Source organism: Cyclopterus lumpus, chromosome 24 (genome assembly GCF_009769545.1).
Source record: "Cyclopterus lumpus isolate fCycLum1 chromosome 24, fCycLum1.pri, whole genome shotgun sequence".
Lineage (NCBI taxonomy): Eukaryota > Metazoa > Chordata > Actinopteri > Perciformes > Cyclopteridae > Cyclopterus > Cyclopterus lumpus.
Window position 1 is genome coordinate 18,175,731 of NC_046989.1, and position 16,906 is coordinate 18,192,636.

General features: G+C 38.7%; 1 long non-coding RNA gene across 1 annotated transcript; it reads left to right on the forward strand.

Annotated features, from left to right (window-relative positions):
- Positions 1-9,051: 9,051 nt before the first annotated feature.
- Positions 9,052-11,775, forward strand: LOC117727874. Its single transcript, XR_004609066.1, has 3 exons — positions 9,052-9,120; positions 9,312-9,431; positions 11,752-11,775. It is a non-coding gene; the product is annotated as an uncharacterized LOC117727874 (long non-coding RNA).
- Positions 11,776-16,906: the final 5,131 nt, after the last annotated feature.

A 16,906-nucleotide genomic window follows, 5' to 3' on the forward strand; every position in this document is an offset into this window, starting at 1 on the left:
GGGAAAAAATGGAAGAAACCTTCAGGAGAGCAACAGAGAAGTATCCCTCTCCCCGGATGGACAGATGCAATAGATGTCATGTGTACAGAATGAACAGAGTTACATAAACACATTACATTATGTTTAGGCACAAACAAAATCGCCCAACGGTTTCTAGTCAACTGTGCAAAGAGTGAAGAAATTATCACCTGACAAGTGAAAGGCTCTGCAGACATCGTAAAAATATAACATTGGTGTACATAAGTATTGATCCAGACACTACAGAGCATTGAAATAATGTCCAGGCCCAGATGTGTTTTCCTGTAATTAGAAGTACTGAGGTCAAAACCTATTACCTTCTCTCTAGCTTCATTTCGATGTGAGGATGATGTCCTTGGTGTTGGAAATAAAAGCAAAGTGGTTTAAGTTCCCAGTCTGAGGTTAGTTACTTTTCCAGTTGTTTCTGACACCAAATCAGATTTAGTGAAATGGCGGCCTTAGGTTATCCCAGGCATGGGGCCTCCATAATGCCTGTGTCATGGTCTTCCCAGGCAAAATAAATATATACTTTAATGTATTTAAAATATACTGATATTTTCAATAGTATAATAGTATACTGAATTTAATTTAATTAAATATGATTTAGTAACATATTAATCTTAAATACCTTCGCTCAATTTCCACAGTATAGTACCTTTTCAAGTTTATTATTTTGTAAAGCTACTGTTTACAGAGTAATGAATGAACTATCACATGGTAAACTACACATATCCAAGCTTGAATTTAAAATGTTTATTCTGCGCATGTGCACAATAGCATCCCAGTGCACGCAGGCCCACACGTTCTCATGTGAGTTACTGCATAGGCTATTTAACATGGCTTTGCTACTCATATATACAAATATGCAAAGACATGTGTATAGCTCTCTATAGTGGTAAATAAAAACCAAAAATACATAACTCCAAAATAAAACATTTTGCATACTGGCAGTGTTCTAAAGACTTCAAAAACATTCACATCTGTCAGTTCACATTACTCTCCAAACAAATACCCCTTGAAACTCTCAAACTTAGCCCTTGTCACTGGCTTGGTAAGGACATCAGCTGCCATGTTTTCAGTAGGACAGTATTCTATAGATACTTTCCCTCCAGCGTGTGCAGACCGTACAAAGTGATACTTTATATCTATGTGTTTGCTTCTCTGTCTGCATACTGGGTTCTTAGATAAAGCTATCGCCCCCTGATTGTCCTCATATATCTTGACTGGTAGATGCTGGTTACTACTATCTATTCCTCTAAGTAGTTGTACAAGGTACATACTCTCTTGAGTAGTGGCTGCTAGTGCCATATAATCAGCTTCACAGATGGATAATGCCACTGTTGGCTGTTTCCTACTCTTTCACGATATAACTGGACCATTTTCAGTTAAGCTGAAACAGTATCCACTTGTGCTCCTCCTATCATCCTATCGGCTGCCCAATCAACATCACTATATCCCTCCAGTTGTAGTATGCTTTCCTAACATTTCTGGTAGTGTAGTTCTTGATCTATAGTACCCTTTAAGTACCTCAGTATGTGTTTTGCTGTAGCCCAATGCTGTTGCTTTGGTTCTGCTAGGTATTGAGATCAGGTCAGGTCTGGTGCATGTCATAATGTATATCAAGCTACCTACTATCTCTCTATTTCCTGTTGAATCAATAACTTCACCCTCACTGTCAAAGTTTAACACATGGAGTGGATCTCGGTTTGCATTCAGACATTCCAAATTTCGCTAATATCTTCTCTATGTGTCTCTTTTGAGTCATTTTGATCTCTCCCTCACTCTGTCTGAAATCGATACCCAGGAAGTGTTTAAGTGGACCCATCTCTTTCATCTTAAACCTTCTCTTCAACATTTATTTTACATCACTGAGTAAGGTGTTGTTACTCGCTGCTATGATTAAGTCATCTACCCATACTAACAGAATCACTTTCTCGTTCTCAGATTTTCTGCTGTAGACCCAATGATCAGCATCATTTTGCACAAAACCATTCATGCAGTAACATGTTCCAGTTACGCCTGGACTGTTTTAAACCATACAATGACTTGTTTTTTTTGACCTGTTTTTGGCTTGATCTCAAAACCTTCTGGTTGCTCCATATATATCTCACAGTCTATTGGAGCATGGAGATAAGCAGTCTTCACATCCATTTGGTGTAGGGTAAGATCCTCCTGTACAGCCACCTGCATTCATGCTCGTACAGAGGTCATGTTGGCTGTCAGTGAAAAAGTCTCTTTATAATCAATCCCTTCAACTTGACTACCCCTTTGCGACATATCTGGCTTTACAAGTCTCAGATCCATCTGGGCTCTCTTTCACTGCATATACCCAGCGACCTCCCACTGCTTGTTTGCCTCTTGGCAGTGGGGTCAGAGTGAAAGTATTATTCTCTGTCAAAGAGTTCATCTCCTCTTTCATCGCGTCAGCCCACATTTTTGACTTCTTAGAGTCCATTGCATCTTTAAGTGTTTTAGGTACATCATAAGACACTCTGTAGAAATAATCAACATTTTCACTTTTGTCATTATTACACTCAGCTTTACACTGGTACTCCTTTAAGTATTCTGGAGCCTTTCTCTGTCTCATAGGGTATCTCTTTTCTCACTCTTCTCACTGAGTACTATCTATCTCTCTGCTGGATATTGTTAATGTGTCTTTGCTAACAGGGCATGTACCACATTCCTTCAAAGTAGCTGTAATTAAACCTCTCCTGAAAAAGCCCACTCTTAATCCAGAGGTGTTGGCTAACTACAGACCAATCTCTAACCTTCCCTTCCTCTCTAAGATCCTTGAGAAAGTAGTCGCAAATCAGTTGTGCGACTTCCTACATCAGAATAGTTTATTTGAGGAGTTTCAGTCAGGATTTAGAAAACACCACAGCACAGAGACAGCACTGGTGAAAATTACAAATGACCTCCTAATTGCATCAGATAAAGGACTCATCTCCGTACTGGTATTATTAGACCTTAGTGCTGCGTTCGACACCATTGATCATGACATCCTATTACAGAGACTGGATCAGTCGATTGGCATTTCAGGTACCGCACTAAGTTGGTTTAAATCCTATTTATCAGATCGATCTCAATTTGTATTTGTAAACGATGAAGCCTCAATGACCACCAACGTTAATCACGGAGTTCCACAAGGTTCTGTGCTTGGACCAATTTTATTTACCTTATATATGCTTCCTTTGGGCAATATTATCAGGAAACACTGCATAAACTTTCATTGCTATGCAGACCATACTCAATTATATCTATCGATCAAACCAGAGGAGACCAACCAGCTCGCTAAAATTCAAGAATGTCTTAAAGACATAAAAACATGGATGACCTGCAACTTCCTGACTTCACGTCTCATAGGGTCCATTGGACCTGGAGGTGTCTGATGCCTGGTGAGCCGGCCTCCCGCGTTTGACTGCTGATGCCCCGCCCCCTCCTCTCTACCTCCTTCTGTTTCATGGATTGGAGTTCCATTCATACATTGTCATATTCATGTAATGTGTTTATGTAACTTTGTAAATGCTGTTCATTCTGTACACATGACATCTATTGCTTCTGTCCATCCGGGGAGAGGGATCCTCCTATGTTGCTCTCCTGAAGGTTTCTTCCCTTTTTTCCCTGTCAAAGGTTATTTTTGGGGAGTTTTTCCTGATTCGATGTGAGGTCCTGGGACAGGGATGTCGTATGTGTACAGATTGTAAAGCCCTCTGAGGCAAATTTGTAATTTGTGATATTGGGCTATACAAAATAAACTGAATTGAATTGAAATGCTTCCTTTGGGCAACATTATCAGGAAACACTGCATAAACTTTCATTGCTATGCAGACGATGCTCAATTATATCTATCGATCAAACCAGAGGAGACCAACCAGCTCGCTAAAATTCAAGAATGTCTTAAAAAACATAGATGACCTGCAACTTCCTGATGTTAAACTCAAACAAAACTGAAGTTATTTTACTGGGCCCTGAACACCTCAGAGATCAATTATCTGGTGAAGTGGTTTCTGTAGATGGCATTGCCCTGGCATCCAAAACCACTGTAAAGAATCTCGGCTTTATCGTTGACCGGGACTTGTCCTTTAACTCCCACGTTAAGCAAATCTCAAGGATTGCATTTTTTCAACTACGTAACATTCCAAAAATCAGGCACATCTTGTCCCAAAAGATGCAGAAAAGCTGGTCCACGCGTTTGTTACTTCCAGACTAGATTACTGCAACTCCTTATTATCAGGCTGCTCTAATAAGTCTCTTAAATCCCTCCAGTTAATCCAGAATGCTGCAGCTCGTGTACTCACACAAACTAAGAAAAGAGATCACATTACTCCTGTATTAGCTGCTCTGCACTGGCTCCCTGTAAAATCAAGAATCACATTTAAAATTCTTCTCCTCACCTACAAAGCCTTGATTGGTGATGCACCATCATATCTTAAGGAGCTTGTAGTACCATATTGCCCCACTAGAGAGCTGCGCTCACTAAATGCGGGGCTACTTGTGGTTCCTAGAGTCCTAAAAAGTAGGATGGGAGCAAGAGCCTTTAGTTATCAAGCTCCTCTTTTATGGAACCAGCTTCCACTTTCAGTCCTGGAGGCAGACACAGTCACCTCATTTAAGAGTAGACTTAAGACTTTCCTGTTTGATAGTGCTTATAGTTAGGGCTGAATCAGATTTGCCCTGGTCGAGCCCCTTATATGCTGCTATAGGCTTATAGGCGTCTGGGGGATGTTTTAGGATACACTGAGCACCTATCTCATCTTCTCTCTCTACTTATGGATGAATTTACATCTCTCCATTGCACCTTATTAACTCTGCTTCCTCCCCGGAGTCGTTGTGACTTCACGTCTCATAGGGTCCATTGGACCTGGAGGTGTCTGATGCTTGGTGAGCCGGCCTCCCGCGTTGGCCCTGCTGATGCGCCCCGCCCCCCCTCCTCTCTACCTCCTTCTGTTTCATGGATTGGAGTTCCATTCATACATTGTCATATTCATGTAATGTGTTTATGTAACTTTGTAAATGCTGTTCATTCTGTACACATGACATCTATTGCTTCTGTCCATCCGGGGAGAGGGATCCTCCTCTGTTGCTCTCCTGAAGGTTTCTTCCCTTTTTAACCTGTGAAAGGTTATTTTTGGGGAGTTTTTCCTGATTCGATGTGAGGTCAAAGGTCAGGGATGTCGTATGTGTACAGATTGTAAAGCCCTCTGAGGCAAATTTGTAATTTGTGATATTGGGCTATACAAAATAAACTGAATTGAATTGGATCGTCAGGATAAGTCCCTGCAAACCCTACTCTCCAGGCCTGCCCTCTCTGTTCCCCAAACAAACAACCACACACACACACACACACACACACATACAAACTGGACATCACTGCCTATCTACCGTTAGTCAAACATTTTAGATTTAAAGGACTTACCAACCCCTCCCTTCCCAACACACTCACACACTTACATCTCCCCTCTGACCCAAGACAATTGGCCTTTCTCGGGAGTCATTTAGTTAATTACTTTGATTAATGACATTTTATTATAATCTACGGACTCTTTATTTTTGTTTCTGATGGTCATGGACATTTTTTTGTACTAAGTTTGTATCGGGTATAACCCAAGCGCTTTGGATTTGAGCATTTATCTGCAAAGAGTAAAAAGTGGATGAACAATTAATGTATTTTGTCTATCTTTTGTCACGGGTTAACAAGCTATCTGGGCTAATCCACAAATTGTTTTAGGTAGAAGGACTAGTGTTCCCCTGTCTGGCGCCCAACGCCTACCTTTAACGGGTTGAAGAGAAGCCTACGCTACAATATATACAGTATATGACATTTAAAAGTATTCAGTACATTGTGATGAAAGGAGATGCAAAATGGCTCTTGGTTTTGATTTACTTTGCCAATCAAATCAGTTCGACAAAGCAAGGCTGTCTTACACAGATCACTGAACTTGTTTGTTCAAGGTGTGGCATCACAATGACAAATTGACTTGGACAGGACTATCAGTCAAATATAATTCCAAACAGGTAAAGGGAATTCTCTTTATTAAAAAGCTTTGAACTTTGTTCAAAAGATTATGCATTTGTGATGAATGGAAATGCATTAGATTATAAAATGAAACCCTTTCAAAAAACACATCTGTCAGTTCCTTCTCTATTGTTAGTCTCGCACATTCTTTTGCACCAACCTTAAAAAAAAACAGTTAATAAAAGCTCTGTCTAGACTATGCCTTACATCTTACATACAGTTACGTTACACCTCTGTGGTTTTAGGATTTGATCATTTAGGTGTTTCAACCTGACACCAAGTAACAGTGGATCGTGGCATGACAGTAACATCACAAACATTGAAAATTATGTGTCAGAGGTTAAAAACAGCACAGCTTGAAACAGACACACTCCTGTACATGAATGCATATGTCCCTAATCCATTTACATCCTTTGAACATTTCTGCCTCCTTAAAAATATACGCCACGGTTTCACTGGCCAAGAAAGCACAGGCCGAAGACACAGCTGCTGGTAGCAGAGCTCAAGGCGTCAAGGATCATGACATCATTTTTGCCTCTATGCAAAACATGTGTTTGTTTTCCGACGTAAATAATGGATTATATAAAAAGTCGACAAAAGACAGATGGTCTGTTTGGTCTAGTCATAGGACACATAGTAAAGAGTTAGTCCATTTAACTGCTCTCCAAACACTTCTGTCTGGCCCTGACCTAATGTGTGACTCAACTAGAGATATTGAAATAAAGGAAGCCTAAGAGTAGACTTTTCCTTGTTTTCATTCTATTTTTTGTCAAAAATGTCTTTAACATACATTTCTTCATAACTTTTCATTTTAAGTTACATGATCTAGAGCAGGGGTGTCTAATTCATGTTCACCGTGGGCAACATCAGCCTCATGCTGCCCTCAAAGGGCCGGTTGTAACTGTAACACTGTATAAATGTAACTACTCCCGAATATATTGTTAAATTACTGTCTTTGCATTTGATTATTGTTTATTCAAGTTTAAAAATAATGTACATGTATTTATATAAATTTAAAAATATATATGTAAACAAATTTCTCTGTTATTATAACATTAATCCATTTAATTTAGGGTTAAGAAACCCACATTACTCAAAGATCAAAGACACGTCCAACAAATAATTGTGAGCTGCTAAGAATATGTGTGACATACGTGGTCTGGACCAGTGGTTCTCAACTGGTCTGGCTGGGACCCCCCATCACCCCTGAATGACAATCAAGGAACATGTTCAACTTTTCAAATTGATTTAATGAAAAGATGCAGTTTAAACCTGAGATAGTAAAGAATATCACAGTATGCCAACACGAAAAAACCTAGTTAGACATATTCTCTTTTACAGTCAATTATAAACCAAAAGTGCATCTTAAGGACACCACGTAATACAACATATAACTATTCAATGACTGCAGACTTTTTAAAAATACTCAGTGCTTTCATGCACACACATGAAATACAAAAGTCCAACTACTGAGAAGTAGTTAAAAAAACTCAAATGATGTAACTTATGACTCACTTACTGAATATATGACAACCAACGCTGCACTATGGAAACAAGTCAGTGTCTTGAGGAGCAGCTTTCATCCACTAACTCAAAATAAACAACAACAAAGTGCAATTCAAAAAGATTCAAGTATACATACAAACATAAACATTTCTTCTGATTATCTTATTAGTAGGTAAATACTAAAAATCATTGTGCTTTGAAGAAAATGAAGCATAACAAATTCCCTTTAAAAAAAAAAAACGGGTCCACGACCCACTTTTTGGTGAGCCTTTCAAGCCGTCGCAGGCCACATAAAATGAGGATTTGGCACGCGAGCCTTGAGTTTGACACCTGTAGTCTAGATAGAACATAGCAGTGTTATGATTGCTTTGTTTCTTATGTTGTGTTTCATGAACTAGTTGTAGTCAAATTTCAATCTCGTACTTTTGCCCCCACAGTGGTCAATGATTTCTTTGTCCTATCATGAGGTGTAGTCAAATAAGTATTCGGAAGTTTAAAGTTTAAAGTAGCAATGCCACCATTTAAAATATTCTGTTTCAAGTGAAAGTCTTGCAAACAGTGTATTAGGGCCATCGAAGGTAAAACAATAAATTATATATATATATAATATATATATATATATATATATATATATATATATATATATACAGAGGGAAGGGGATGATACTCAGAAAACATTTTGGAATATACAAAATTAAAGTTATAAATTTATGGGACAAAAACTCAAACATATATCAGAAAACCAACTTTAAATCAGTTAGTTGTTTTCTTCTCATGGCAATGTCTCTTCAAAGTCAGGATGACAGAATGGTAATTCTGAGCTTAATTCTTTATTGCTAAATGTGATTTCAAAGTATAGTCTGGAGCAGATCATCCACTGCAGACATATGGCATGATTCGACTTTACGAAGTGAAGAAACCACGTGGTTCCTATACATAACAACAGTATTAGGTTTTTTTTATGACATTTTCCTGCAAATGTTTCACTTGAATCTCTCTTTATCGTACATTTACATCTTTAATCTCTGGGAACATTACCTCCACTTGGCTCCGTAATTATTTATTTAATACGCTCAAGTATTTTACAAAATTCTTGTATCCTGTCTTATACTGCTTTTTCTGACAGCACGGTCCTTGAATAATGTTACTTTCCACCTCTGTTTATGAGTCTGATCAGATGTGGCGTGTGCTTAGTGACCCAACTTCTTTGCTCAATTTGAACAAAAGCTTGAGTCAAGAAACAACCAGCTTTATGACAATCAAGGATATATTTGGGTTTCATGACACCGGCTGACTCAAACAGGGCACAAACTCTCCTGGTTTAAGGAGACAAGATCACTTGATTTGGTAGACAAATGTCCATGGAAAGCTGAAAGGCTGTGTGCATATCCTGACCACTCCAGTTGACATGGAGACATGCCATCAATGCAAATGGCTTCCCAGCACAAAGTCATGACTTAAGTGTGTCCCATAGCCCCATAGTTCAGATGTACTCACTCACTTTGACTCTACTTTCGATGCGTACCTGAACGATATGGAGTACCGTCGGATGTCTCTATGACTCTGGCTGCAAAGCCCAGGTAAGAGCTTTTTATTAATGTGTTCATGTGTTTTTATTAACGTAGTCAAGTCTAAACTGTTGCAATAGAAACCGTCAGCGTTTCAAAATCAAAGTAAAAGGCGTTTTTACTTTAAAGATGCACATGCTATATTTGCAATAAATGATAAGCAACTTCCTAACCGGAATAACAGGAAATCTACTCTTTCCCAGGCCAAAGAACAGAGAGCCAATAGACATTTTACATACACCTGTCATTTTGATACCATCAAGGTGGACTGCATGGATTTTTCTCTACTTGCTGGAATAAGTGACTGCCGCGGAGAATCACAAGTAAGTGAATGGGGGAAATATGAGTGTCTCTCCCTTTCAAGCCGGACTGAATAAAAACAGATTTACTGTGTCCTCCTGCAGACATTGAGGTAATGCGCTGACTGAATAATGCCCTGCAGACTTTGTTGAAAATGTGCAAATCAAATTAAGGTTTAAAAAGCCCAAACCCCCATGACAACACAACAATCTCAACAAAGATTGTAAGCTTAAAAACTAAGAATGACAGTGCATCTTATTGACTGTTTCAACATAGTCGTGTTCAAACACAACAACAGCCAGAGGTGCTTTTCCCCGTACGCATTTGACGACACAAGTCACATATAAGTTGGGCAGTTTCTCTTGTCTGAGACGGCTACAAAGTCTACTTTTATTGTGCCATATGAACTTTTATTTTGTCATTGTTTCAGCACTGAGGTTTCGGTTAGTGTTGTTGTACTGAGTATGTTTATATTGTTCTTCCCCTAATGTATGTAATTAGGTAATACAACAAAATGTATTGTCATCCAGTACAACACCAACATTCAAACATAAACCTATGATTGAATTTAGACCTTTTAAAAAAATGCCAACAAAAACATTATAAACTTAGAAATGGTAGAACGTATTGTAAATCAGAATCAGAATCAGAAACTTTTAATAGCCAAGTAGGTTTACACCTACAAGGAACTTAGCGTGGTGGGTGGTGCAACATAGGACATCAGACATAACAAGCAACAACAACAGTAGACAACAAATAAACAATCAACAAAGTGCAGACGAGACATAGAATAAAATGTAAAATGTACGGTGTAAGATAAAGTGCAATTATAAAGTGTATGTAATGTTTAAGTTAAAGTGACGTGTTATATAAGTGTGCTGGTATGTGCAGAGGAGTGACCGGTGGAAAATGGTCCAAGGAATGAAAGAGATGAAAGAGTCCAGGGGTAGTAAATAAATAGTCCAGGGGTGTTAAATAGACCCGGGGATGGAAGAGATCCGGGCTCGGTTGATGAGCCTGACTGCTGACGGGAAGCTGTCCTTTTAGATTGCAATAGGCTGTACAGATTTGAAAATAAAGCAGCTATTGAGTGCCAACATGTGGTCCAGTGTTATATAACCACAGTGTAATGATGGAAGGATACAAAGAAACCATGTCCAACCCCAACAGGAAAATGAGGTGGGCATGACCTGTACCACAGCAACAGGCCTCTGAACCCACTGTGCACTGTTAACTCCTCATTTGTATTCTTAGTTCAAATTCAAAGTGATGCAAACAAATTTGGCAGGCAAAAATATGTGCTTCCCATATGTTGGAAGGAAAAACAAACAGCAGCATATAGAAGTGTCGTGAAAGTTTTAGAATAAATCATGTTATAGTAGTGTAGAAATACAGTTGACGTCTACAACTGACGTTTAAACAGCTAACACACAAATATGACAAAATATGACTGAAAGATTATTTTAAATAAGATACTGTGTGAATAGCCAGGAACAGCTTGCATTGCAAAGTATATATGGTGAGGTTGTTTAAGCTGTATTTTGAGTATTTACCGAATAAACATGATTGAAAATGTTAACTGGCATGCCTCCGGTGCAGAAGTGTCTTAAAAGTTGCATTCTCTACTGACGAGCAGGGGGTGCCTCCTCTGGTTGCAAAAAGAAGTCTGCTTCTATGAAAGTTATTGTATGTCATTGTCTTTTATGTCTGAAACCTTTGTCTTGTCCGTCCAAACTGTGGAATTAGCAATATTCAAATGCTATTATTGGCTTCAGTGCAAAGGGGGGTTCATTTGTTTTTACATTTGCTTAGTACAATCGAGTGCCGGCTTAATGGCTGCTCTCTACTTCCGTAAAGAGATAGTACATGAACCATTTCTCAGTTCTTAGAGGCGGATGTCTTTATACTTCTTCCTTCATGACTACATGGGTTACATACCAATTGGTATATCCACAAATTACAGAGCATTCATTGTAGATATAGCGACAAACGCTGTGTGAGAACCGCCTGAACAATTTGATCGAAAACAAAAGATCAGGGTATCACCAAAATAATTAGGAATCGTGCTCTGAGGAACATGTACGTATATCCTGATCAAATGCAATAATATGAAGCAATTCATTAATTATCGGTGAATTCTGATAATTTGACTGCAGACTGTGAGAACATTGTGCGAGGTAACAACATTGTTCATAAGTTGGGAAGACTATTTGTTTAGAGTTCCTTTATATAAGTGCATCACTTTACAATATATGCATGTGCATTTGTGAGGGTGTGCATTTTCAGTCAATTTGTTCCTCTAATATCAATAGTTGCTTCTAATGTTGTTTTTTCTTCCACCAGAATAACAATGTATTCCAGATTGTGTGTGTGTCTGATTGGAGTTGTGCACATCTACTTTCAGGTAAAGATACTCCTCAGTCACATGTTGTATATTTTTAGACAGAACTATGAGAACATTGTTCACATTTCTAATGTATCTTATATTCTATCATACTATTTAAATGCACATAACTTAGTTGCATGTCTATCAACTTTTCATTCACTGACAAAAAATCTAAAATGACAAAAAACATCTTGTATCTTAATCCGTGTTTATTCAGCACTAAAAAGATACAATTTATATATTGTAATCTAACATAAGAGTGAATTACACCCATGACAGCCAGGCTAATTATGTTGTTGCCTGTTCTTGTCATTGCAGGTCATTGCAGCAGGTGAGTCGCTTGACTACATTGTCATATAGGATACTTCTGTAAAATACCACCAAAAAAAACTGGGCCAGGATTAAAGGCCTGGTCTCACCAGGGTCTTGATAGTGCTGACCTCTGAGGGGACGGGAACCAGAGTCTGAAATGGAGTTAGCTAGTGTGGCTGCATTTACTTAACCTCCTCTGTCAGAGTGAAAACTCTCCCACTACAGAGCAATGGTTTGTGGACAGTTATGAGAACTCAGTGTCCCGACCTAGCTAACCTACTGTTAGCAACCTAGCTAAGCTAAGGAGCTCTGAGATCTTTATTTATTTTTCCTCTTCAATGACTCTTTTATTGAACAGAATGTTGTGAAATGGTGGACAAACTGCCAGGGGAAGTAAAACAGAACAGTAGAGAGAGTAAAGCAGGTTAGCGGTTAGCTTTCCAGCTACACCTGTTCACTAACTAGCCCTGTGAGAACTCACCAGGCTTCTAAAACCAAATAGTTCTGCAATGACTAGCAGATTCATTTCGACATACCAGGGCTTTTTCCCTGTATGCTTTAAAATTAAATTTAGATTTACCGCAAAACAAATTCTTATTAATTTATTTTTAAACCATGCAGTTATGAAATTCCAAAGTGAAATGATACATTGTATCCTTTAGTTAAAGGGTAACTTTGGTATTTTTTTTAACTTGGACCCTATCTCCCAATTTTTTTTGTGTCTAATCGACAAATAGGAACAATAATTTCAATAATTGGTCCATTATTGAGCAAGGGCACTGCAGACGGCAGCCTCAATGATATTATATTGGTGCAAATTGGCACGGCCAATTCACATTTATTAAAGTGCTTGTTTTGGACAATGAGAGGCTCTGATTTTCATTAAAAGCTTCTATAATTACAACATTAAGTGAAGTGTCTTAATCAAGGAGAAGTCTCATTATTCATTATTAGTTGACGTGTTGCCGGAAGACAAACACTGGGAGCCATGGAGCTGAAAACGTGGTGCCGTTGGCAGTTTTGAAGTACAGAAAGTTATCTAAAATGTGTTTAAAAGAAAAGCTTTTTCAACTTTCTGTCGGCTTCTTTCCATAATGTTTGTCAGAAACTTCTCATAACAATCTAAAAACCTTTAGCGACGTTGACTCTGCAAAATTGCCCTCGCAGCCCGTTTAGCTGCTGTGGTTACAGCATTCTCCCTCATTACTGAAAGAAAAACTTGGTAAAATGGGGTCCAGTTTGAGAAATTTATTGTGTGCTTCATAATGATATTCTTCACTGTTAACAACTTCAGTTAATGTGCTCTTGTTAAATCCCTTTTTAAATCAAGTTGCTCAAAAAACAAAAAGATAACACATCCAATATATTATGTTGCAGTTGAAGATGTCTACATTGCAGACCTGACGGTGGAAAGTAATGTCACTCTGGAGGCCGATACTATCCTGTCAGTTTTTAATTCGACAACTGACCTCCAAGTGTTGGACACCAACTCAATCGGACACACAGTGACCCTCTCCAACAGTGAACTGGTAGCAGGTATTGCGCTGACGCTCTTTCGTCTTACCTTGGTTATTTTTACAATCAGTTCTTCCGTAATACAGTGATTACGGTATAGATTGAGGTCGGCAGCATGCAACATAGTACATCATGCAAATCAATATTTCAGCAGGAGAAAGAGACAATGAGTATTACATATCTTAGGAGTTTTGAAAAACCAGGACACTTAGCACGTGGCATAATTAATTATTGGTATTAGTCAGTATGCCTGTCATTGTTGTAAAGTTATGTTTGGCCAACATATTGTCACTTCCAACCCATCAAATACCGGAATTTGGTCAGTGGCCCTAAATTTCAAATTATGGCACCCTACGTCCCTCTCTAGTGTTAATTTAGGACGTGTCATGGACGGGGTCAGTCTGATTGATTGATTGTCTCTTGATTTATTCCCTCAGTAAACATTGTAAACATGAGTTTATGGTCTCAATCTCTAGTTTCAGGTCTTCTTCAATACAGCGTGATGTTCATTTAGTAAACGATGGACCATAAAGCAGGGTATGCTTTAGGGTGCGCGTACTATGATTGACAGGTGGCTTCAGCTACCGGAGCCTTATATGACGTCTCTACTTCACTCCTTTACATTCCAAATATGGTCACTTGGCATGCAAAAACCACATGGCAACAGTCGTAAACAAAGATGGTGACAGCGAAATTGTTGAACTCGAGGCTTCAAAACGGCAGTCCACAAACCAATGGATAACATCACGATGACTACATCCACTTCTATGGTCAGGAGCTTGCGTGGAGCTGTGTGTGACAATGTAACCACAAACAGTGCCTACCAACTGTCAAAATCAGTAGGGGGAGGCGCAGAAACAGCTGTTTGTGCTTCTCTCTCGTTGACTGTACCTTAACTTCCCTGTAGTTTCCAATATAAGGCAAAAAATTATATTTACAACCACGAAAATCAAGTGTACTTCGGTGGAAAAGCTTGCTCAGTGATTCAATCCACCCAGACCTCCCTACTAACCTCCCTACACTCTTTCTACTGTGCAACCTGACTTCCTACTTTACTATTTTACAATTTAACCACGCCCACGTACTGCATCATAGTTTTACAAGTAGGGCCGCCATATTTGAGGAGTTAGGAGTGAGAATGGGCTGTAACTTTCTATTAAATGTAAACAAACCACATTGTCCTGATAAAGCGGATTGGAGCATTTCAATATTTTCAGGTTCTCTCTCTTACATCTATTTTTGTAGAGAAATACTTGAAAACCAAGTTCTCAGGGACTTAATGACTATTGTGCTTCTCAATCTAGACTGCCTGATTATTGGAGATGAATCGAATTGCAGCTGCAGTACCGGCTACATTTGGAGCAACCTAGTGTGCTCCAACTTCAACTGTTGCCGGGAAACTCCCTGTGTACAAAACGTGTCCGACGTCACGCCACTCTGCATTGCCAAAGTCAATGGTAACAATCCTTATGCCTGCCAAATGTTTCTCCTTTTTTGTCGTGTTTGTACAAGTCTTTTCTGTCTTGCTGTATTTTGTCAATGACTGTTGTCCATTGTAAATGGAACAAGGGTCACTGTAATCTCAAACTGTTCCTGCATACTACACTTTACTGTGTTTCTATATGGAAAAATATGCTTGTTGATATCTGAGCTGAAAATGTTTGTAATCAATTCAGTTTCCATCAATGGATTGATTATAATGAATGCAGGCACCTGGGATTCCACCCAAACTACCACGGTACATCTCTTTCTCTGATCAAGAATATCTACATATACATTCCTTGAGATGTTTACTGAAACAAATATAAATAAATCAACGCTCTTTCTTTTCAAAGCTTCAAACTAACTTTGAGGAACTGAATGGCTTTGAGTCCCTGAATGTAACCGGTCAGAGGTATTGTAGTGTGCTTTCTATTTTTTATTGTTTTTATCAAAGAAGATATTTCACTGAAATGGATAGTGCACCTTTGACTAGTCTCCACCTAGATAATTGGTGGAGCTTTTTGGGAGGGGCAGTACAACTGGTGGAGGGATACACTGGTTTAGAAGCTGAGTTCAGGACAAGAAAATGTGTTCGTCCCAGCACGTCCTCACTCCCAAGTCATCGAATACGACAGCTTGGTCAGTGGCCCTGCACTTCAGGACTTTTACCCAAGAGACCAGAGACCAACTAGTACTTAACTTGCATAACAGGCATACTAAGCGTACTTAAGAAGCACTACTTAAATTATGTAACAGGTATACTTAGCGTACTTAAGGCATGTAACAAGCTTCTTAGTGCATTCAATAAGCGCACTTGGTGTATGTAACAAGTTTACTTAGCATATGTAACAAGTTTACTTAGCATGCGCAACAAGCGTACGTTTCCTAAAGTTTTTTCCTGTAAAATATATTTAGAAAAGACAGTTTAAAAAAGGGCAGTTTCGATATCATAAGCATGCTCGACATCTGTACACTTGGTACATTTTTTTGCTATTATTTCAGCGGGGAGATTTGCGTGAATAAAGCGAGGTGGAAACTTGCCTTGCATTCAGTCTGAACACACCTTCAATTCTCATAATAATACAACGATATTTTCTCACTAATCAATAATCTTTCATTGATCCAAATCTTAAAGGCTGGTTGACAAAGTTGTTGACTTTGAGGCAGTTGTCAATGCCATATTTACCACTTCTAAACTTCAAACCATCATCAACAATCTGGAGACCAGTCTTGGAGCTGTGATTTGGGTCGACACTGAAGGTCAGTATAAAAGAGTTGATTCAATCAATCAATCACACTTTTATTTCAAACTCAAGGTCCAAATAGTACAAAACATTAAATAGAATAAAATACATACAAAATCACATGTAAAATACACAGACCTAAGAATACCTTATAAATAGACACACCACAGCTGTGACTGGTAGCGTGTAGTACTGAACTTTATGTTAACGCGGCAGATACATTCATACATAGAATTTCTTAAAACAGCTTGGAAATTATTAACTCCTACAGCCATAAACATTTCACTGGCACTCTCTTCAGTAATATTCTCATGGCATCATTATAAGCTACTTTTTTGTAATTAGACCACAAGTGTGCAGTGTAGAGAGGTGTACAATATGCTCTAAACAGAGACATCTTCACTCCATCTCTACACATACGAAACTTGCGTGAGAGGATGTTTGCTTGTGCATACGTCCTACGACATTGCCTATAGATATCTTCATCACCTTATCACAGACAATTTGAAGACAGAGAATGTCACACTTTTGTCCTCTTTGGTTCTACAGATCAAGATAG